General features: G+C 39.3%; 1 protein-coding gene across 2 annotated transcripts in view; it reads left to right on the top strand.

The window, feature by feature from the left end:
* Window positions 1–24,703, top strand: part of lrch4 (leucine-rich repeats and calponin homology (CH) domain containing 4) — a 71,724-nt gene that overhangs the window by 9,464 nt on the left and 37,557 nt on the right. The window lies entirely within an intron of this gene.

The raw sequence follows: 24,703 nt of genomic DNA on the forward strand, positions 1-24,703 counted from the left end.
TAGAAGTGTGTGGAGGTGGCTTTATCTCCAGAGACTCTGCAGCTCTGCCTGTATTTCCTTATTTGTGCTCATTGTTTTTTTGTATCAGTACTTGCATCGTACAGCGTTTAGCTGCCCGTGCTTGTCAAATAACATTACTTGTTAACTAATGTTAGCTAGTGTGAGGGTGGGAGAAAGCACGTGCTTATTGTTAGTGTCCAGTGTGATGACAGGGACACTAAGGAAATGTAGGAAAGGTTTCTTGCTGTGTTACATGTAGTTTTAAATGAGGAAATCCAGACATGGTACAACAGCCACTTCAAAACAAATCATGTCAAACTGGTTGCAATGTTCATTTTAGCAGTGATCACTTTTATCAGTCAACACACCCAGAGGTTTATTCTGAAAAACAAGTGAAGTACCTCTTTGTCCACTTTAAAGTTTGTCTCGTGTGTTTGTGTTGCTTAGGTTGAGCAGTTTTAAGGCCATGACTGTAGCTCTGTCAGTGTCATTATCCAGACTGTTTAAAAAAAAAAACAGTGTCTGTTGTCCAAAACCCTAAATTCCTCTTCATTTCCTCCTGTTGCTTTTCAGACACAAATACTTAGAAAAAGTCAAGCTGTTGCTAAGGATTGCCTCAGCTGAGTCTGTGCAGGGGCTCAACTAGTATAGGTTATAAGGTGGCTCTAAAAACATTCTCCTTTGTGATTACGACAGCCGTGGTTAGCTTTGGATTCACAACAGTTACATTGAGTTCAAACAGTCAACCAGTCTCATGGCAAAAAAAGGTCCTGGCTGCAGCTCTGTACATTAGGGCTGAGTCTAGAGTTTATTCTGGAGCAAAGAAACCAAAACATGGTGCAGAATACAGCTTGGATAACTCCTAGAATAGCTGCCTGCATACCACTAAGAGCAGAGGTGGGAAGTAACAAAGTACAGATACTTCATTACTATATTTAAGACAGATTTATTGTCCAACAGTGCATATCATGTATGACAGACGTAACAAGACTTAAAACATGTAGCAAGACAAAACAATGTCAAAGATGTAACAAGACAGGGGTGGCTGTTTAGCTCGGTTGGTGGGACGTCCGCCCCACGTTTTGGGGCTGTTGGTCCTCTGTGGCGGCCGCTTGTTTGGCTCCCACCTGTGGCCCTTTGCTGCACATCTCTCCTCTCCACATCCCTCTCTCTTCACCCCCCTTTCCTGTCTGCTCTTCAGCTATCTATCTAATAAATGCAAGAAAAGCCCAGGAAAAAAAAGATGCCATAAAGGAAAATGTAACAAGAGAAAAATGATACATAACAAGATGAAAATGATGTAAAACATGTAGTGAGAAGAAACTGCCGTAAAAGATGAGAATGATGTAAAACCTGTAATAGGACGAAAACAACGTAAAAGATGTTAAAAGATAAAAGAATCAAAGACGTAACCAGGCGAAAATGGCGTAAAACACATAAGCCCTCGTACTTCTACTTGAGAACAGAATGTGTGTTTTGTTGCCTCTTCTGACTAAGAGTCAGGGCTGTCATCCCAGATCCTCATGACCAGAGCACCTGCATCAGATGCTAGCACAAAGCTAGTAGGTATCGTGATGGCTAGATCGGTTGTGATAGTAGTGGTCATGATCCAAAACTCATGGTAGTTTGAGACTGAATTAGCTCATTGCAAAAAATAGTTGTCTAATTCCGTGAACTCCTTCCTTACCTCCTCACTGTGCTGCTGCAGGGATCAGCCCAACACTGATGGGACCAACACTAAACTTTTCTTTTTATTTATTCAGGGTAGGTTCACTGAGACCGAGGCTCTCTTTTGCAGGAACGCCCTGGTCACATTCACACAGTTACAACCACAGTCTTATCTGCCGGCCGCGGAGCAACTCCACTGAAAAAAATCAACTTAATATTGTCGTTGTGAGCATGCATGTTAGCATGCTAAGTTATCTAACAGAGCTTCTGGCATGATGTAGACTCTTGGTCTCGCTTTCTGTCTTCGTGCGCTTAAACGTTTGAGTCATTCGTCATGTTTTGAAACCAAGTACGTCAAACTTCCTGCCCAGCAGTGTGTCGAAGGAATTTTATCTCAGCATTACTTCATCTTTTCCACGCATGACTTTACTTTGCTCTTTTCATTTCACCATTTTTATGGCTTACATGCTAAACTGGATGATAGTAAAAACCTGAAGGACACTGCTACAGCAAACCCTCCTGCTGGGATTTTTGCTCACACAAAATAAAAGGATGCAAATAAAATAGTAAGTGTTAGTTTTCCCATTAAAACTCAAAGTCGATTTGTGTTTTTTTATTCAGTGTAATGACATTCAGTTAGAGTGATACAGTGAACACACTTCCCCCTCAAACAACTGGCCTAGTTTTAACTCTGTTGCTGAAAAGCTCTCAGGCTAAGCTGCTAGAAACTACAAAACTACACTGTGTTGTTGGTGAATGGTTGGGTTGAGTAAGCCCTGATTTTGTGTGTGTGTGTGTGTGTGTGCAGTCTGAGCCCAACATATGTCTATAACCTTCTCTGTCAGTTGTTTACATCTGTTCTGTGTCATTAAAAAAGACTGTGTGCATGCATGTTGGTGCGGTGTCTGTGTGTGTGAGTGTGTGTTCACCCCCCCTCGTGTTTTATTTCCTCTGTGCTGCGGATGTGGGCTGCTTGTTCTCTCAGTCTTCACTTCTGCTTTGCCTTTCGTCTTCTCAGCTTTGCCTCTCTGATTGCCCCACACTTTGTGTCAGCCAACAAGTTTCCAACCAACCGTCAGTTGGCCACTTTTTAAATGTCACAGAAAATAAAACCCCAGATGGATCTTTTTGCTCAAAAAAGATATTCATGAAGTAACTGGAAGGAATCTTTAATGAGCTGATAAATACTGGACTAGTTGTTGCCGTCAGCTAATGAAAGACACGGCTTGTATAGAGCACAGAGCAGCATGTACATCTTCATGCATTGTTGCATTAACACAGAAGTCACTTATTCATTCCAGTGGAGGCTGATTGAGGTTGCAGTATGATCAATTCATTTGTCATGTTCTGCAGTAATATATAGTATATTTAGTCAGACAGATAAATCGGCTGGCCAATATTATGGGCGTGAAATCAGAGTCAGAAATACTTTATTGATCCCCAAGGGGAAATGTCATGTTACAGATGCACCCATTCAGGAACAGAAAATATATAGACATAGAGAAATGTGTAAGAATATGTTTTTACAGAACATAATGCAGATTGTTTTTATTGATTTTGTTTGTTTGTTTGTTTAATAGACAGTATTTTATGTACATTTGATCCTGTGAACCCATATGGTGCTAATTTGTCACTTAATCTTGTTTTTGTCTTGTTTTTAACGCTCATCTTTGGATATATTTTGCTTATCTTTGTATATATTTAGCTTATATTTGTATATATTTTGCTTACCTTTTATATGTTTAGCTTTTCCTTTATGTTTTGCATATTTTTTTATATTTCACTTGTCTTTGTCTATACATTTTGTTTTTATCCTTATTTGCTTTTGTTTCATTTATTGGATTTTTTTATGCTGGACGCTGCTGAAGACTTGCTAAACGAGTTTTCATTGTTGTCTGAGCATAATGGCAATAATCCACTCTATTATATCCTTTTTCTTGATTCAAAACAAAGTTTTATTTTATTTTTTTGTTTTAAATTTATAGTTAGTTATAATTATTAAAAAATACCAGTGAACGTGAAATGTTTCAGCGCCCTGATATCAGCCCCAAAAACCCAGTATCAGTTGGGCTGTAATTTTTAGTTTCGTGTCTCAACGTTTTTTCTCTCTGCCTGTGTGTTTGTGTGTGAGAGCTGCTGGTGTGTTTTCTCTCTCAGAGCACAGCAGCTGGTGGGGAGGGGGAATCCCTCCTCTGTCCCACGGGAGGTAACCAGAGCAAAGACAGAGAGAGACACAGACAGACAGGGAGGCTGTAGGATAACACTACCAGTCTGCCAACCAACATATACTGTGCCATACATAGCCTGGTGACTGGAGTCTGATGTGTGTGTGTGGGTGTGTAGGAGGAGGAGGAGGAGGCAGCAGCCGCAGTGTGGGTCACAACTTCTCCATGGTTGCCATAGCGGTTGTTGCTTTAGGCACTGAGTAATGAGGTGGATATTGTGCTGGTTAAAGGTGTGAAGGTCTTCCTGCTCAACCAGAGCTATCTACACTGTACATGAGACAGTCAAACAGGAAAAGCACTGATCTGTGTTCTGTTGATATGTTTAAAGAACTGGTGGGAACATGTATGAGTTGCATCATATTTGACACTTGATGGTGAGATGGCATTCATGGGCCAACTTCTAAATAGGGAAGTCATTTTTTCCCCAAGTTATTTTGTTGCTCTGTATTGAACTGCGTTCAGTGTCCTCCAGCTGCATCTTCTCCTGTTCTAATCCATTCTGTCACAGTTAACACATGTGCTGACTTAACACCATTCAATTTTTATTTCCATCCATTTTCTCACCCACTTGTTCTGTTCAGTGCTGTCGGGAGCTGCAGCCTGTCCCAGCTCGCACTGACTGACAGGGAGGGCTGTCATGATCATGGCATTTTAATTGCAGTTTAATTGCCTTACAAATTAGAGCTGCAATAATTAGGCTCGTCAGTTAATCCATTATTTGTTAAAAAACTTTGATAATCATTTTGGGTCATTTAAAGAAAAATTTCAGCTTTCAAATACAAATATTTTCTAGTTTCCTTAGTCCATTATGTTATGCCAATATTTTGACATAATTAATGATTAATTGACTAATTTGTTATTGAAATAATTGTCAACTATTCTGATAACTGATTAATCAGTAGGAGTAATTTATTTATTTTTTTTTACTCCTTTATCACAGTAAACTGATAAAACTGGAAAACTGGTCTTGAAAGCCTGGACAGGTGCATCTTCAATGCCCGATTTTCAACATAATCTGGTGTCTCATCGACACAATCAGTCGTAAACCAAAAATCTTTTCTTATTTGAAATGAAATGATCCTGTTGTTGTTGTTGTTGTTTGTTGTGGAGCTATGTTGACTGATGGGAGAGTTGTCTGTTCTGTTATTTCTGTTCTGCCCAGCATGTAAGTACCTTGAAAAGTGCTTCAATATTACTCTTGAAAAGCTGTGCAAAACCTGAAAATTGCTTAAATGATAAACCAGTTATTCCATTAATCTTCTCTCAATTGACATTGCAGCTATAATTAAAAATGTTAAGAAGTAATCAAGGTTCATTTATGATAAAAAAAAAAAAACTGCTTTATATATAAATAGGTGTGATATTAAAACAACTGTGAGGAGTAAACATTCAGAGTTCATAGAACCATAGTTACATTTGTAACTTCGGCTTGCTATGTGATACAAGCTAGCTTCTTCTCTTTGCTACTAGCAGATCTGCTACAACATGCAAGGCCAAAACTAACAAAGCTGGTCCCCATCTGTAAACTGGGAACTACTCGGACTGTACAACCACATTTTCAAGGAGGCTTTTGAAAGGAAGTAAGATCACTCAGTTTGATCTCTCTAGGATAACACAACTGACATCTGTAGAGCTACCACAGGGAACCCAGCCAAGCAACACAACTTTTGTTCGTGCTATACAGGCTACCGACAAGATGACAGAGTGGCTGGGGGACAGCTGACCCACACCAAAAGTCCCAGGCTGGATTTGAAAACCAGGACATCATGGTCGCAGACAGCGGCCTCTACTCTCTGCGTTTTCTTTATCTGCTGTAGCTGCTGTCTCCTCTGGGCTCAGCATGCAACCATTAGTTAATGGGCCCCAGTGCCATTCCTCCTGGCTCTGTGTTTGTCCTGCAACACAATGTAACACTATAAGAGTGTGTGTAAATAATCTAATGGTGCGGAGTGGACTGCTTGGTGAATAATGAAAGCCGAGGCCCTGCTTGTCTTATGTAACCCAGCAGATCCATTAACTCCCACAGTGTTCGGTGTCCAGATGGCAGATTCTCTGAGGAACACCATCGAGAAGGAAGGGGGCCTTGGAGGGGTTGAAATGCATGCATGTTGTGTACACCTACTATAGAGTTATTATAGGTTTATTGGTTTATTTTAGTTGATTTGCCCTTTTGTGTCAGAGGATATGATTGTAAAGAAAAGGATGTTGCTGTAACTTTTCATAGGGTTTCTAAATAAAGGAAGTCCAGAGACCATTTTTAATGAACTGAAATACTTGTATGACAGATTTCTACAAGGTACTACAAGTCTGTCATTGAGCAGTGGTGTGGGGCATCACACTAGTCTTGTGAGAACTGTGAAGACCAGGGATTAACCCGTGACAGTAGTCTTGCTAAAATGGGTCAAATGAGAGTTGACCCGTTATCCTGCTTTGTGTTTGGATCACTGTAGTAGGAATGACTACACAAATTCTGCTCTTTGAGATTACAACGATGGTTGAAGTTTGAAAGTTGTTGCATTAACTTGCTAAAAGTAACTGCCTTTGAAACTGTAGACCGTAACATATTATTTGACATAAATCGATCTTTTAATTCATCTCTTTTCTCCTGCTCAAGTGAGGTACAGCCTGCTTTTTAACTCCATTAGTATTGCCTGACCAGCCTTTGGCGTGAGATATCGTGGTGCGAGATTGTGCTAATTTTGGTGTGTTGGTCAGGTTATGTTTAATAAAAAAAGTGTACATGACTAATGTAACTGCTTTGGGGTCACTTCTTAATGTAAATATTAGTATTTTTAATAATGCACCAAATTAGAGGGTTCCTTGTACAATTTACAGCCTTAGTTTTCTGAGCATCTCTTTCATATCCAAGAAAAAATTGGTATTGTACCTGAAATATCCCTAACTGAATCAATATTGAATTGAATGGAATTGTGAATTGAATCAAATCAGGACCATGTGAATCAAATCAAATTGATTTGGGAAATTTGAATCGATACCCAGCCCTACTCTTCTCTAAAAGAAGTTTTCACTGCTGGCAACTAAAGCTGCCCTCCACAAGCTTTGACATTAATGTAGCCTATGAAACATATAAAGATGTTAAGGCCTACATATTAAACGTGTACTTGAATACTGGATAACATGGCGCACACTCATAAAAATAATCTCTCTTCTATTTCAGATCTTTATTTGACAGTTGATCGATTAAATTTTATTTGATTGGCCAAATTCTTAATGACCAGTTAAACGATCATCCCTTGCTCCAAGTGTCCAAGGTCAGGTCTTTAAATGTCTTGTTTTTTCAGTTTAAAATCCAGTAGTTTAATAATGTGATTCCTTTTTTTATAATTACTAAATTGGCAGATTTATTTGCCAATACTCAGGTGACCCTAACGGTTCACTTGATGGAGTAACATGACTCTCAAGGTGTTATAAGGCCCCACAGAGCTTAAATACCTGGAACACCCCACTGGTCAGTTAGAACTGGAGGAGCCTCTTGGATGAGAGGCGAAACGTCCTCAAGAACCAAAGAAAGTCCAGTTGCCTGTGATAACCATTAGCCAATACCATGACCTCGATGACTGAGAATCTTCACAGACATTTATTGAGGATGAAAATAATTGTTAGTTACACATGGACTGGTTAGATTATTACACTTTTCTGCAGTTTATCTCACTCTTAAATAAATCCACTCAAGCTTGTTCAAAGCTCTGCTTCCTGACATCTAAACAAATACCACACCCTCACATAATACTCCAGTTCTAGCTTTAAACTGGCTAGATATCTGAGTATTTATAACCATAATATCCTTAACAGTGCCTGACATCATCAATGTCCCCCAAAACTAAACTCCAGTTTGAAGGGGACAAACCCTGAACTCTGGAATAGCAGACCGTATCATATTGTGTATTGTTATAATCTGTATTTACTGCCTCCTCCTGCTTTGTGTTATCCTCTTTTCCTGTCCATTTTTAGTCGAATCTAAACAAAAAACTTCACCATCATCTGTTCAGAAAGTCTTGAACTCTACTCCAAAAATCCTGTTCAGTGTAACATGATCCAATAATTTTCTAACCTTGCCTTGACTATACCTGATTAAAATAAATCCTTAATAGCTGCCGTATGTGTGCATACACGTGGAGTTGATTATGTGTGCCTGTTTTGCATCAGATGGACATCTGGAAGTTTAATTAATACCATAGACTTGATGTGCATCCCCTTAAACTAACCCTCTAACAACATATCCTTTGCTGTCCCCTCTGATCTGTAACTGTAACCCAACTGTGACCACTTCATTGTTAAGGGTGATCTCACTAAATTTATACTTCCCCTGAATCTGATGTCTAATAGCAGCCTTCGAGTTTGATGAACCACACTGGGATTGCATAAGAACTTACTGTATTTTCTTTTCTGTGGTGTAACTGGTTTTGACACTCTTGCAGTGTGCATGTCGTTGCCATAACGACTGCAGCACTTTCGCATTTGGACCGTCTGTTTAATCTGTTTGCCTGTTTTGTCACTTTTCAATCTGTTTTACTCGGAGTAGAAGTTTCACGTACAGACATGATCCGTCTGCCTGCAGTGTATTTTGAAAATTAAAAAGCTGGCAGTGGGCTGTATGCTGTTTGCCATTACCTTACAGATAAACTTGTTTCATTCTATTTTGGGCCCACTGCACCTCCTAAATGACTAGTAATTCTTGTCATTTTTATCTTCTATCTGTGCAAGTCTTGTTTTCTTTGTACTTGTTTGGTGTTGTCAGAAGTTCTGAGTGCGGTCATGGTGTATTTCCCCTTTTGCATGAAGCTTTGAGCTTTGCATGCGAGAGCTAGAGCAAAGCCTGCAGTCTGTAGGAGGGAACGAAGAGAGAAGAGGAGGAGGAGGTGGAAAGAAGTAAACGTGAATGATGGGAGAGGAGAGGAGAAGGTGTGGGAGGAAAGAGACAGGCTGAGTGAATCAGGTCTGACTTGACTTGCCAAGTACAATACATCAGGAAAGGAGAGTACTCCCTGTCATCTGCTACAGACTGAAAATTAAGTGTCTAACACCACGACTTGACCTTCTGTGAGAAGAAAAAACTTTGGTCTCTCCTTAGCCTGCTTATCCTAAGCTCAGGCCCCTTGTCTACATTTAGAGTATAGGGGGGAAATCAGAGGCGTTGCAAACAAAGGTGTTGACAGTAATACAATAGTTCTAGGATTATACTTGGCAGCTTTAGCATTAAAGGAACACCTCTACATTTTGAAAATGAGCATGTTTGCCTTTAAAACCACATTCAATAAGTCTTGGGTGTGGTTGGCTTAGCTGAACATAAAGACTGGGGGAATCTGCTGATTTCGCACAACAAAAACTGAAATAATTGCCTTCTTAATCTTATTTACATGTCGCATCTTGATTTTGGGCTGAGTCACCTGGGTTTTAGTTAGTCACAGCAGTCACTGGCCTTGTAACCATACAAGAGATGCTTCACAGAGTCACTGCACCAAGCAGTTGTCAATCAAAACATGGCAAAAAAAAAAAAACTGCTAAAGCACACTATCGAAAGGTGTTTTATCCCTTTTGGTGGTTAAGTGCTGACTGATTCTGCTGTGAAGACAGTTCCAGTAGCCACATTACAAACCACTTTCTTGTGGGCCTAGGGCTGCAACTAATGATTATTTTGATTACTGATTAATGAGCCGATTATTTTCACAAATAATCAATTAGATGTTTAATCTATAAAATGTAAAAAACTTGTGAAAAATGCTCATCACAATTTCACAGATCTTAAGCTGTCTTCTTCTGTCCAGCAAACAGTCCAAAACCCAAAGACTCTTCATTTACTGTTATGAATGACAAAGAAAAGAAACAAATGCTCACATATAAGAAGCTGGAAGCTGAAAATGTTTTAGATTTTTGCTTGAAAAATGACAGAAGCAATTAATCGTTTATTGCGATTAATTTTCTTTTGATCGACTAATTGTTGAAACTTTATTTGTTAGGTAAAAGAGAAGTCATCCTTGGAAACTGTTTGGAAAAGGGCAGGCACTTTCCAAAAAGTGCTTGGCCGGTGTTAAGATGAAGCATCTGTCTATCACGGACTAACTTCAACCAATCAGGCTAACAAACCATATTACGTAGTAAGAGAGCCAAAGCCAGTCGACAGAAGAGTGAAAAAACATCTTTTTCTGTCGAGACAAGCATCGGTCATTTTTAAATGAAGAAATCTATGCTGACATCATTATGATCCACTATTGTTGTTTTCAAGCAGACATTTTCACCTAGCTGTCATCACACGTACGACATGACCCTGTAGTTGCCTGCCAGTAGCCTGGCAAGATGGGTTTTCATGTGATTTTTCAATTTTGTAATTCCAGTTGCCTTGCAAGGTAATGTTGAATTAGCAGTGTGTGCTTTTCTTGTTTTGAGTTGGTAAAGTCAAAAACCCAAAACTAAACTAAGAACTAGGAAGTGAATCTTGAGGTCAGAACATTTTTAATCACAGATACAGAATGTGTTCCCAAGGTTAACAGTGTACCTCTGTGTTTAAATGAGATTGATATGAACCCAGATGTCTTGCCCTGGTTTGAATGTATCCAGTGCCATCTCCATCTATCAACTACAGGACATAGTGTAGTTCTCTCCACTGTCTCACTCAGGCCTGGTCATGCAACAGCCTCACCCACACACACATGTACTAACAGAGCTGCTGTCTACAGTGCTGCTCTTCAACTCGCTGTAACTAACACTGTAACAGGAATCAACACCGCCACATCCTGTCTTACAGCAGACACTGAGTTGTGTTGTCAGTGGCAACACTGAAATAAACCCAAACAGCATCAGATCGAATGGCGGGCTCTGGCATTTTAAATGAGCCAGGGGAAGAGTGAGGTGTGGCTGGTAAATAAGAGGATGCTCATTTGAAACAACATGGGTGTGTTTTTATCAGGGCTGCACGATATGGTAAAAAAAAAGTCATGTTGCATAGATGTGACTGAAATTGTGATTGTGATACCATTAATGGGAATGATTATTTTAGCATTGCATTTTAATTTTTACTGGGGGAAAAAAACATTAAAATCATGATGATGTGACATTTGTTTGGGTCTTTACCAAACAAACTTGCTGTCTTTCATCTGGAGAACAAGATTTAGTTTTACTGTTCTAATCAGTCTTGTTTCCAGCAGCAGCAGGCAGCTGTTTTCAGTGAAAAAGCCCTGATAAACCCACAGTATACACTACATGCTCAGCAGAAACGCACAGTCAGAGACGAAATGGTGAATTTAAGGGGGGATTAAGCAGCTCAAGAGCCAGATGTTTTTTCTGAAGAATCTTGGAATTACGCAACAATATCTCACTTTTCATAACAATAGCCCCTATAAGCTGCTGGCCATACTAGACCAAGTAACTGCAGCTGTAAAACCCCTCACTGTATTAAAATGAGCAGTGATGCCTGCTGTTATGTATAAATTTAACTTCTCATTTCCACTGAAGTAGAAATAGTTGCATCGTTGACTATGGCTATGCGTTCATCTTACAAGCCAACTTCATAGAGCCGTAAGCAACAGGTATTTTCATTATCAATTAATCTGTTAGTCACTTTCTCGACTACTTGATTAGTTGTTTGGTTCATAAACTGTCAGAAAATGTTGAAAAAATTTTGATCAATGTTTTCCAAAGCCAAAGATGACGTCTTCAGGTGTCTCATTTTGTCCTCAACCAAAAATATTCGGGTTGCTGTCAGACGAGTAAAGGAACCAGAAAATATTCACATTTGATGAGCTGAAATCAGAGAATTTGGACATTTTTTCTTTCTTAAAAAACAACAACTGATTATTATTGAAGTAATTAAAATAGTTTGTGATTAATTTTTATAGTTAATTGAAAATCAGTTAATTGTTGCAGCTCTAGCTACTACACTTTAACAAATATCTGGTTCAGTTTGTGCTAGGGATGTTAATGATGTTAATCATTAATCAATTCATCACCATCTAGATTTAACTGATTACAAAACTATTATTTGATCATGCATGTTTTGTGTACCATTTCTCCAGATCTTACAGGTTCTCTCATCGTTTGGTTTGGTCTAGAAATGTGTAACCGAGCCCCTTGGGACATCGTTTTGCTTGGTGGAGACAATCATTGAATAAGGATAAAAGCAGCTGTTTGGAGCGAGAGCCTTATTGTTTTGTTCTGTTCATTTAAATTGTTTGATTCATTAATTATTGTTCATGTTTTAAATTTGTAATTATTGGTGATCAAATCAATTATTGGTCGTTTTCAACTCATGATTTAGGAAAATGGATAAAATTTGCAACCCTAGTTTGTGTGTTAGAGACGAGCATTATACTGGTGGGAAATACTTCTGACAAGTATTATAGTACTGCATCATGAATACATGTTGGCTGCACCAATTTATTGGCTGAACATCAGTATCAGCTGATATTCATCTTGTTGATCACAGTCGTCATGTGTACAAATAAGATGACAGTTTATCTGTTGTGCTGCATCAGTTTTGTGCTAGTTAAATGTTTTGGTTGTGTAAATGTGTTGGTTATTTGGGCTCAGCCTCGGGCAACAACAGCTACGGTAGCGTAGGTGATACTGGCTAGACAAAACTCTGGTATGATGTAAGAGGGCTACTCAAAAGATGTAAAAGATGTAAAAATGTACAAGATGAAAAAAGACGGAACTAGATAACAAAACAATGTAAAACATGCAACAAGAAAATCACAATATACTGTGTGTTTTATAATGATTTCTTTGTTTTCCTGACACAAATGGGGAACAAAACAAATAATAAAAAAACCTAGAAAGACAACCACAAAACATTGGTATCGGCCCAAAATTTCACAATTGGTCCATGCATCTCTATTGCATATTACCGGGAAAACATTGGACAGGCTTTGTGAATACGAGTATTTGAGCTCTTCCCATGGTACTCTCTCAGTGAGTCAGTCATTTCTGGGTTTGCAGAGACAGGTCTCTTTCCCAGCAGTCCCTTCAGCCCTGTGGATTAACACCAGTCTTTTTGTTGAGTCACTCCTCTTGGGGGGTTTTGTTGTCTTGCCATCCTCATGGTCGGCCTCTTTGTTTTTTTTCACCCTCTCTCTGGCTGCTCCTCGGCTCCTTTGTCCATGCTCTCCTGCTGCTATTATACGCCTGTTACTCATTCACTCCACCCCTCCTTCTGTACCTTTTTTCTCGAAGCTCACCTCCCTTCTTCAGAACGTGATATGAGCAGAGCCTCGTTTTGTGAACACACAAACACACTTCTGTACACACAGGGAGGCCCAGGGTCCCTCTTTTTCTTCTATTTCAGTGTCACACTGAGGCCTGAGCAGAGTGTGAGTGTGTGTTTCTTGGCTGAGTGACATGGAATAAATTTTCAAGCTTGCTGCATTTCAAATTGGCATCGTTGATGCTTCATCAGTGCCACGCCGCTTGTTAGATGCTCAGATAAACACACAGAGCCAGGAAGTAACTAAATACACATATTTAGTTATGATATGAAAGTAGATTTTTCAGGGATCTGTACTTTATGCAAGTTAATTTTTCTGAGAACTGTTTACTTTTACTCCCTGCATTTGAACACAAATATATGTACTTTCTACAACTTATGTGTTCAGAAGAGGCTTGTCATTTTAGTTTTAGTGCATTTGAGGGGAATTATTGATTATTTTTATTTTGCATCATTGTTCGCCACCTTCCCAACAGCTGATTTCAGCCTAAATGAAGGGAACAATGGTATCCATCAGTGCATATCATGCATGACAGACGTAACATGACGAAAACAAAGTAGAAGAGGTGAAAGTGACAAAAAACACAAAAGTGACATAAGATGAAAAACATAGCAATGTGTAACAAGGCGAAAGTGATGTGACGTGTTAACAAAATGAAAACCATGTAAAATGAAACGATGAAAAAGCCATAACTACGTAATAAGACGAAAATAATGTAAAAGATGAAGCAAGACGAAAAAAGATGTAGCTACGAAATAAGATGAAAATAATGTAAAAGATGTAGCAAGACAAAAAAGCGGCAACTACATAACAGGATGAAAAAAGTAAAAAGACGCAATGACAAAAAAGACCTAAATACATAACAGGATGAATGTATATGTATAAGATGAAAAAAGACGAAGAAGATGCAACTACGTAACAAGTCAAAAACATCAAAAACGTAGCAAGATGAAGACAGCAAGATGAAAGCGATGTACCACATGTAACATGATTAAAATGACATAAAAGGCGTAACAGGGCTGGAAATGACTTGCATAAGACAAAAAATATTATCATATATCGTGTCAAATTGGATATCAGTCAAATTATAGTAGAGTAAGTTTTAAGACAAGCCATACTGTATATCTAGCCTATAGCTCACTGTCACAAATCAGTTTGCTTCAGGGGGATTTACAATCTGTGCAGTGACTTTTTAGAGGCTGCAAGTATGAACATGTCCTGAAGATGTCTTTTTCTCCACTGCTACCCTCAGACTTGTGTCTCCTTATCCCACTTCTTTGACTAGTAGGGTTGTGAAAGAAACTTTAATTTTTTTCTAGGCCTTGCTAAGATCTTCATCAGTTGTCAAATAAGTAATTTATCTTTACCTTCTATTGTTGCTCTGTTTTCCATGGAAAAATACAGACTCTTAATAACTTCATCATGTTCCTTAGAACCACCCTACAGCAGGTGAGGCATTCAGAAACCTGATATCCTCTCATTTTGAAGGTATTTCTTGTAAGTGTGACGAAATGCAATTGAATGCTCCAGCCCTGCAGTGAATACTGCCTATTTTAGGCTTAGAATTTTCACTCTTTTTTTTTTTTAGATCATGTTAAAGGAGGTGATTAAACTCTGGGTATTGTCAGTTGTTACTGGTATTTTGCCCCCTCCCTCTATGAGAGAAACTCAAAGGCTCTCTATACTTGATCAGTGCCAGATACCAAGAAGGCTCCATTGCTTACTCACTCATACCTGTTAGCCCTGTTGGACTGTGGGCATTCCTCCATGGTTTGCTTCCAGGTTATGTTGTAGACACTAATACAATTGGTTGTGCTTTAAAAGCAGCATGAGAACCAGAGGAGCTCTTTTCAGCTTTTTCTCTTCAGACAGAATTCCACCAGTGTGTTTGTGTGTGTTGATAAGACCCCTTAAAAAAAATGGACTGTTCCAGACAGAATTCACATTAGGACATTAGTCTGCGGATGCTAAGTTACATTACAAGGTCACTTACTAACAAAGTTAGAGTTGAAACAGCTTGAACTGGAAAGGCATAAAGTCAGAGCAATGTGCAGTACCAAAGGTTCAGCTTCTTGGTTCTCTCAAATGAAAAACAATGTCTCAAAACAACGTCTGTCTCAGATCTATAAATGGCTGAAATGCCAGGGTTTGATTCAAACAAACTAGTTTGTACATTTAAAGGCAAAGTGTTTAGGCCTGTTCTGAAAAATTGTTCTGAAAAAAGCTGAAAATCCTGCAGGTATATCGAGGAGGCACGACATGATGATCCTTCCAATGGGAGGAACGATGCACACTTTCAGACTAACGTCAAAGGTATTCATAGACCAAACAGGCAGGTTCAGGTAGCAGCTTCTCAGTTTTAGCCAGCGCTGATTATCACTTTCACAGGTTCAAATGACAAAATGTTCCTGGCTGCAGGTCACAACAACTGTCACTAATTAATATTAATACAGAGAGTAACTTGATAACAGAGCAAAATGAAACCTGGTTGAGGTCAATTTGAAGTGTTTCTTTAGATCTAACAACTCCAATAGCATAAAATATCTTCTTGCTAGCTAGGAGGACCTGAAATGATTAATTTACAGATATTTACAAACAGCACTGTCATCTTTTCATGATGAAGTGAAGCCGTGCCTTGGACCTTTTCTTCCTCTCAGCCATAACATAAGGATCTCAGCCCATATCATATTATATCATCAAGAATATTGTTATTGTGAAAATACTTGGTAATATTGTGATATTATTTTAGAGCTGTATCACCAGGGTTGCCAGGTGTGTGTGTGACAAAACCAGCCCAGTGGCTAATCAAAACCAGTCCAACAGTCAATAAAACCAGCGCCGGCAGGCAGAGACCAGAGGCACATCATATTTGTGTGTGGGCGTGCGTGTAACATGTGCCAGGTCCATGTGTGTAAGTACTGATCAGGAGTCAGTTTGGTAGGATTTTGATACAAATAAATGATTTCATTTCAAATATGGGTATGTATTTATAGATATTATTAATGTAACTTGCAAGCAAGACAGGTCCACGCAACTAATGGACAACAAACTCGGCCCATGGCAACACTTCAAACAGTTCCACAGGAAAAACATGGACTTGGCAGCCCTGCATATTGCCCACCTTTAGTTTGATGCTATTGTTTTGCAATGCACAACTATCAGAAAACCATGCTGCGATTGATAAAAGGAACTGATAACTTATGAGGCATACGACTCAGATGGATGGACAATTTGAAAGCAGTTCTCAACTGTTCCAGTTATCTGCTTCTGCTGTTATCACTCAGATAAATAAGGGCTGGCCTTGGTATCCCAGTAATACAGAGCATAAGTTGATCAGAACATCCTTAAATCATTTGGATGCACTGACAGGTGAATGCACATCCTCTATGCATGGAACACAGAACCTGATTCTGAACGTGTCTCGACTAGAACCAAAATTTGTCAGTGATGCAGTTTGTGTCCTACAAGACCTCACTTTCTGCTGGTGAGCTGCTGATGCGCTAAAACACACCCAATCACAAACCACACCTGCTTTTCACCATAGCAACAAGAATTTGATTACTTAGATGTCTGGACTGGCCTTCAGAGGCACATAACGGTCAGCAGCTTCTCATGGAATAGTTTACAGGAACAGTCTTGTGACTTGAAAGGTTAATAAGATTAATAAACCAGATTAGTGTGTTAATGGACTTTGATGGTGCCCAGCGGTTTGTGCAGGTTTTTAAGTTCTGTTGCCTTATGATGAAGACGTTAAGACCTTTTTAATGCCTCCTCTTTAAGATGGAAATGACTGCAATCTCTTTTTTATCTTTGGAAACAATTAGAGTGAAACCAGCACTGAACTGAGTCAACATGATGTCTATCTGGAAGAATAGCAAACCTTTTGAAGACTTGTGAAACTGTGTAGTCTCGGTTGTAAAATGAAGTGAGAGTTTTGAACAGCAGAGTAAAGGCTTGGCTGATTATGTCAGTGTGTTGAACAGTGCCTGAGTGAGGCCCCATGTTATGCAATACATTCTGGAATATGAGTAGATATGACTCTATTTCCTTTGTTTTTTACAATGACTCGACCAACCTGTTTTGATCTACTGACAGAGTTTTCCTTGTGGCCCTGCTTACCAGTGTGTCATAAGTTGTGGAGGTCATTGGGTCAGCAGTGATGTAAGAGTCTGAAGTGGATCCTCCTCCTTCACATCCTGACCTGTAATTAGACACAGTGCTCTGCTCTGACAGGCCAATCAGCCTCCTTCTGCTGATCCTTTGACATCCTGTTTAGACACCATCTCATGGTTAACACACCTCAAAGACCTGGAAAGGTTTAACATGTCTTCACTGCCTTTTTATAAAAGGGGAGTTAATTAAGAGTTTTATCTTAACAGTCCCAACACAACTCCGTTCCTCTTTTTTCTGAAGCCTTCATCAATATCACATGGTCTTCATCAGTGGATACAGTTTTCTCAGTTGTCATGGAAATCAATCTGTTGACATATAAGCTCAGTAGCTGTTAGAGAGAGGTGAAGTTACACCCCTAATGGTGTGCCCCATGGGAACTAACCATAGATTGTTGTAGTTTAGTTTTGTGGGAAATTGGGATATCCCGGTCTGATCACGTGATCGGAAATCGGGGCCGATCACATGATTTTCAAATGATCAGAATCGCTTGGAAATTATCGGGTTTAACCTTACAAAATAACAAGCATGGCCATGTTCATGTTTTAAATTCATCCTGAGGTACAAAGAGATTGTCAAATGGAATGACAATGGCTTAGTTTTAATTTTAATAAGTTCCACAACATCAATATTCATTGTTGCACAGACGGAAACAACACCGTAAACATCACAATTTACGGCAGGCGGGGAATTCAGACAACATAATAGTAGTGAGCTGGTAGTTAGTAGGCTAACGCAGGGCAAACGTGTCACCTCGGGACAGCGAAAATGTCTGCAGTTTGGAGGTATTTGAAACTGGACAGCAAAGGCAGTACAACAGCCACTTGTAATGTGTGCACATTGGGCATTTCGCGTGGTGGAAATGTGGATGTGTTCTCTTTTTTTCTTCTTCTTATTAATGCATTGCTGAAGTATCGGATCGGGACTTGGTATCGGCAGATACTCAAAATCAAATGACTCGGATTCGGATGCAAAAAAATGTGATCGGGACATCCCTAGTGGGAAACTGCCCCTTGCTGCCCCTTGTAATGTTATCTTACCTGAGGTGTTTTATCCAGTGACTGCTGGGCCTTTTTATCAGCTGCAAAGAGAAAGAATGAGCAAGATTGGCTGTTGTGTGGCTACATCCAGGTACAACAACACACAGGCTCATAGCATAGTTTAATTACATATCTTCACACTCTGATACTTCCAGCATTTTTATGGCAAACAGCGATTTTCTTGACTTGAAAATTTGTTTATTTAATTGTCAAACAATAAATAAATAAAAAATAACTTGTCTCTCACTGTATAGACATAGTGGTCCACCGAAAGGGATGCAACTTTGCCTCTCTATTCTGTCACCCTATTTTGCCCTATTTCCATCCAAAGTACCAGGAACTTTTAGTCCCAGGAACAACTTTTCAAGGAACTAAGAGGTTCCTTCAGCCCCCTGCTGTCTGCATTTTCACTGCAAAAGTTAGGCAAATATGTCTGCTGATGCATGAAAAGGACAGCTGTTTTTACACCATTCTTGCATGATGAAAGCAACAGATTAATAAGGCTTGGTCTTCATCATCGGCCAGGATGCCAAATCTACTCACAGACAGGTGACGCATGTAGAAACGGGAAAAGTTACACACAGGTGACACATTGAGACATTTTAAAATACATGAAACTTTGTGTTTTCCTATAATTTGCACGTGTCATTTACCACAATGTGGAAAAGCTTGAAAATGCATCTTGAAAATACTTGACAAGTGCCTGAATTTGACTTTGGAAAAGGTGTAGTAACAGGTCAAGTCTGCGCTGTGAAGCTTAAGTTTCATTTTTATAAAGCTGTATTGATAATGCTGATGACAAATTCTTTCCACTTAGTCATATTTAGAGGAGGCGGAGTTGAAATCGTGCAGCTTTCTCAGTGTAAAGAGTGAGTGAGTTAGCTGGAATAGCTTGCGCCTGAGCCACATTGTTAAGGTGGCTGGTAGGGTGATAGGTGTCACCCAGACCTCCTTGGTGGCTGTCTTTGACCAGCAGGTTCTCTGCAAGGCCAGGCCTGTATTAGACTGCAGAAAACACCGTCTCCATGATGAGTCTGTGATCACTCTCTGACTGTAGATTTAGAGAGCCCTAGTTTAAGTGCAATAGAACTCCTTCATCCCTCATGAAGTAATCCTGCTAAATTTGACATTTAGCCCAGTGTTGTGTATTTTCATTGGATTTATTGTATTGTATTCTGTACAGGAGACATTACTGTTTTTCTTCTCTGTCTGTACTTCAGTTGTTTGCACATGTGTTGTTTTTATCCGTGCTGTTTTTTATCTTGTGCCTGACTGCAAGTCAAGTTTCCCACTTGGGATAATAAAATTGTCTCAGGCCTGAAGTCATGACCTTCTTTGTTGATGGCAGTTAGAGACCAACTCGGTTCCAAGTTACACGCAGGTCCAACAACAAATGCTGACATCAGCAGACGGCAGGAGCCTGCAGTTGTGCTGCTGTGTGGGCTGAATCTTTGTGAGCGTGTTGCACTTCTGGCAAAACCACAATCAGTGACTTCATAGCAGGTGTTTTCTATTAGCTGTCGAAGAGAGCCCATGTGGAGATCCAACCAGCAAACACTCAGTCTGGCCCAGGTTGGTGGACTGATGAACAGAGTGCGCTGGGGCCAAGACAGATTCAGGGCAGACACAGATATCTAAAAGTGTGACACAGGACAATGACAGGTGAGGTCAGAGCGTCTCCCTAGAGCTTTCTAAACCTCACAGGTACTCTTAGAAAGAAGGCGGTGTTCCTGTCATTAGCACACACACATGTTCCTGCTTGCGTGCATCTGCTTTCTTTTTTCAACCAAGCTCATCTTCAGGCTAATGATAGGTGACCTTGTTCTTAAGCCTGTCACAAAATCTGCATTGTCACCATGGTAACCTCACAGAGGTCAATACAGGTCAGCAGAAACCTTAAAGGGGCTAGTATGGATTAATCCTGTCAAATTAGGTGACGCAGCATGGCCTGTGTGTGTATCTGCAAGTTATTGATTACTTTCCCCTTTTGTCTAAAGTCAGCAGACATCAAAACAAGTACTAGATAAAATTACATAATGTACAAATTTATATTTCCCTCTCCTGTCCAGTAGGGGTGGGAATCTTTGGGCACCTGCCGATTTGATTACGATTACGATTCAGGGGCTACGATTCGATTATAAAACGATTATTGATGCATCTTTAATTTATTTATATTGATGCACTTTTTCACAACACACATTTCTTTTTGTCTCACTGAATAAGCATTCATCACTTGCACTTACAGTGCATTTGTAATAAGAAACAAGAGTTGAATTCATTTCCATTATATTTTATTAAACTAATCGAGTTACATGGCTTCTCATGTTTGTTGTGTTGCCAAAGTATTTTATTTTAGCACAACGCAGCTTACATATAACGTGGCTCTTGTCCAGTTTGCTTCTGCCGTCGACGTTGTAGAAGCCAGAGTGTTTCCACACGTCTGCTTTTAAATTAGAAGGAGGTGTTCGGATCTCATGGCGAGGTGGCTGGCAGTCAGCCATGTTTGTTTTCCTCTGTGCATGTGTTGGCGTGTCCGCTCCAGGTGCGCATCCCAAAGTGTCCCGGAGACGCTTCTTAGTTAGGCATTATTTAGAACCTTCTGTATTACTTTAATTAACAGATTTAAATAATCGAAATTTGGACGTTTGTGAATTGATTCAGATTCGTCCACGTCCAAATCATGATGCATCTAAGAAACTGAAATTTCCCCCACCCCTACTGTCCAGTTAGTAACAGTTCTTAGCTCTTAGTCTCTCAGTTTAAGACCCATGATTGAATGCTTTTATTCATCATCTATGATGTGGAAACATCAGATTTCCACACAGTCAGAGAAAGTAAAAGGAAAGTAAAACCGTGCTCCGTCTTGCTCATAATTCAGTTATAAAATTCTAGTTCACTGCTTCAGTCACACTGGACGGCAGTAGAGGAGGTTGTACCAGCGTCTGCTTCAAAGCTAGTTTATGTGACGTCACTGACAATCAGCACCAGAGCAGAGAACAGAAACAACCATCGCCCATCTCCATCACTCCTCTTTATTTCCATCAGTTAACTTTGACATGTCACTTTGAGACACGACTCGGTTTACAAAGTTTCATTTAACGTTAATTTGATGGGAACAGTATAGATAGATAGATAGATAGATAGATAGATAGATAGATAGATAGATAGATAGATAGATAGATGGTATACATAGAGAATTGCACAACAATCATCCAATGCAGTGTATCATTGGATTTATAGCAGGGATTGACTGATTATTGGCTCAGATATTGGGCAATTATTAGAATTGTTACTTTTTAAAAATCTGATTCTGGCACATTGCCCCCCACTTGGGCTGCATGATTTAGAAAAAAGTCATATTGTGATTATTTTGAGTGAAAGAAAGAGAATGAAAGAGCCTGGATCCACTTTAGTTTTCTGCCTCTTAAAAGAAAGTTTTTCTTCACCACAGTTGCCTCAGTGCTTGCTCTTAGTGGGAACAGTTGGATTTATATAGAGTATGGTCTCAAACTGCTCTATATGAAAAAGTACGCTGGGATGACTTTGTTATGATTTGGTGCCATATAAATAAAACTGAACTCAATGTCCCACCCACAGCACTATATGACTTTTAATTAGCTGACTCTACGCACTGCTGTGTAGCATAATCTATAAGAATACAATGGTTCATAATAGTTGATTTATATTTTGTATTACTCTGAGCTCGATTACCAATAATTTGTATCGGCTCTGAAAAAAACATATCAGTCAATCCCTAGTTTATAGCTACAGTCCATCTGGAGAATGGCCTTTAAACTAACAGACCTAAAAGATGTACACAAACAACAAAATTTAACTATGTTGTACATTGTTAACACAGAGATATACACTGTATTTACCTGCCTACCTTATTAGCCCTTTATTCAATATTTTAACTCCTTGATTGTGTCATTTTTTTGGGGCGTTTAGTTACTGATGAACTTGGCTGTGACCATGAGCTAACACAGTAACTCAGGTGTGAGAAAATCATTGATTCTATATAGATTTTGGCTGCTTCAAATGTTTGAGTTCTGAGTGTCTGATCTAGTCTAACCTGAGGTGAGATGAGGTAACAAATAGCCACAACCATCTCCTCTAGCTGTTTGCGCCAGGCAGGGAGGACAAATCACATAAAAGCATAGAAGACAAATAACAATGGTCTGTGGACACATTTGACTCTCACTACGATGCCAGCTGTGAAGTGTCTTCACTGGATTAAGACAGTCTGGAAACAGATTGTAAAGGGTCAGTGTGAGTCAGCTCTTTAAGCGGAAGGATCTCAGCTCTTGTCATGATGACATGTTGGCCCTCCTCCTCCTCGTCCTCGTCCTCTTCATGCAGCTTTGTTGAGCTGACAGAGTTGGCCCCGGACCAGAGAGCGAGTCTGTTTCAGGCCAGCGTCCTGCTGTCTGAACCATGGCAGGCCACTGAGAGACTTGGACATTTCACTGCCCATTCCACAGCACATGCTTTTCCCATGATGCCAGTGAGTCAATCTGGCTTTGTTTCAACAGTTACCAGGGCATTTGGGCAGAAATGCGTCCTGGGAAAAAGCGCCTTGGGCCTGTCAGCTGTTAGGATGTGTGTGTGGATTCTTACATTTTTGTACTTAATGAGACCAAATATGGGCCATTTCTGTATTAATGCTTGAGTATAAGGTTGAGATAAGATCTGGAGTAGGTCTGTGTTTATGAAAAAATATTAATACAACACACTAATTCCAATTTTTTGGTGAAAATGTAGAGAGAGAAAAGAGAATAAAGATTTATATATGATTTTCTATATATGAAATATATATAATTAATGACATATTTTGGTTTGCTTTAGTTTTTTTTAATTTCTTAACTTGCTCTGTCAGAAAACAGCCTCGTCCCAGACAAGAATTCAACTTCAAACAATTTAAAAATGTGTTAAAAACCTTGAAAATCTAAAACTAACAATTCCTACTGACAACATAGGTATAATAATGTGCTATTATAATCAAATTTGTTTTAAAATCGATTTTCTTATGAAAATGTTGGCCCTACAATTTAGTGTCCCAGATTTCTGTCAACTGTGTCAGATTTTTACAAAGACATGATTTAATCAGGCATATAAAGGGTTAGCTAAACCCTAAGGACCCCTGTCTCACTTCCTGGTTCAAAAAAGGCAGCAGTACTGCTCAAACACAGCTAAACTTTTTATTCATTTACAAATTCATTCAATAATATTTCTGTCAGATGTGTCTCAACCATAACATGTCAGCTCTGTAACCCTTCTAAATCAAAGCTAAATAAGAATTATGGTTTAAAATGTGTATTTTGATTAGAATTAAGAGAACTCTGAGACACAAAATAAAAATAAATAAATAAAATGGCTGCTCACTATGACTATGCTGTGAAATGAAGAAACGTAACATTTTGTCAACTCTACAAGACGTCAACTCAGATTTTCTGACATTTAAAAAACGTAATCACTACGAGGTTGGCCCATTACAAGGTTTAATAGTCAAAATATATTTTCCAGCATAATTGAAGAGTAAAAAGTCAAACCCCCCTCAAAATTCAGTTTTGTCCTAATTCTCAAGAATGAAAGTATGTAGGCATGCAGTAGAAATAAGTTCCAAACCATCACTTCCTTTTTAAATCAAACTGGAGCTCCAGATATGTGGTTGTCCTTTCTAACAGTGGATACACAGACTAGACAACCTCTCCATCCTCCAGAGTGCACACACACACACACATGCACACGCACGCACACACACACACACACACACACACACACACACACACACACACACACACACACACACACACACACACAAAAAGCTATTTCCACCCCCACCTATTGTTCAGACAGCTCCCCTCCAGCTATGGGACAGTGAAGATGGGGAGAGATCAGGCTTTAGAGCTACTATACAGAATCTGGACACAGAATCTCACATTTACTGTATATATACAGAAAACACACACACACACACACACACACACACAGTACACACTGAACCATGCAGCTGTGTTTATTAAGGCCATGGGAAATGGTCCTCATAATGAAACTGGCTTCTTTGTTCACTCTTACATTAATGTAGAACACGGCCTGGTAGTAAACTGTGTATGTGTCATTTCTGCTTCATTGAACACATAGTTAGACCTCATTTCTCTTTTATTTACTAGAGTTTATTTAGAATTATTAGCTAGTTTTAGAGATCTGAGAAATAGGTGGTGGTCATCGTTTTGATTGTGAAAATGGTCAGTAGTTTGTCTGTAGTAAAATTAAGGCTGCAACTATTTTCCATTCCATTATTTCCATCAATGATTGATGATATTTTGTTTTTTTATTGTAATTTATTTTATTCAGGCATTTTCTCAGCTAAGTTGTTAATATC

Source organism: Lutjanus erythropterus, chromosome 23 (assembly GCF_056507025.1).
Source record: "Lutjanus erythropterus isolate fLutEry1 chromosome 23, fLutEry1.hap2, whole genome shotgun sequence".
Taxonomy (NCBI): Eukaryota; Metazoa; Chordata; class Actinopteri; order Lutjaniformes; family Lutjanidae; genus Lutjanus; species Lutjanus erythropterus.